This window comes from Dipodomys ordii, unplaced genomic scaffold, assembly GCF_000151885.1.
Source record: "Dipodomys ordii isolate 6190 unplaced genomic scaffold, Dord_2.0 Scaffold14, whole genome shotgun sequence".
NCBI lineage: Eukaryota > Metazoa > Chordata > Mammalia > Rodentia > Heteromyidae > Dipodomys > Dipodomys ordii.
Genome location: NW_012267230.1, coordinates 14,446,752 through 14,447,020, shown reverse-complemented (window position 1 = coordinate 14,447,020; position 269 = coordinate 14,446,752).

Here is a 269-nt window from a genome sequence, read left to right as displayed (position 1 = left end):
GCACGTCTGCCTCGGCTCCGGCCCCTTCGGCCGCGTGGGTGCGGTTCCCGCGGGCCTGGGGTCGCCGGGAGAGGCCGGGCCCGACCCGCACGGGCCCAGGCCGGGTCTGGCCGGACTCAGAGGAGGCGTCGGGGCGGTGGAAGTGGACGAAGAGGCAACGCCGGCTCCTGGGTGTCCGCTTTGTGCCAGGAGCTCCACAGAGCGCACACGCGCGCGCACACACATGCACACTGTACAACACACTGTACACACGCACTGTACACACGTGC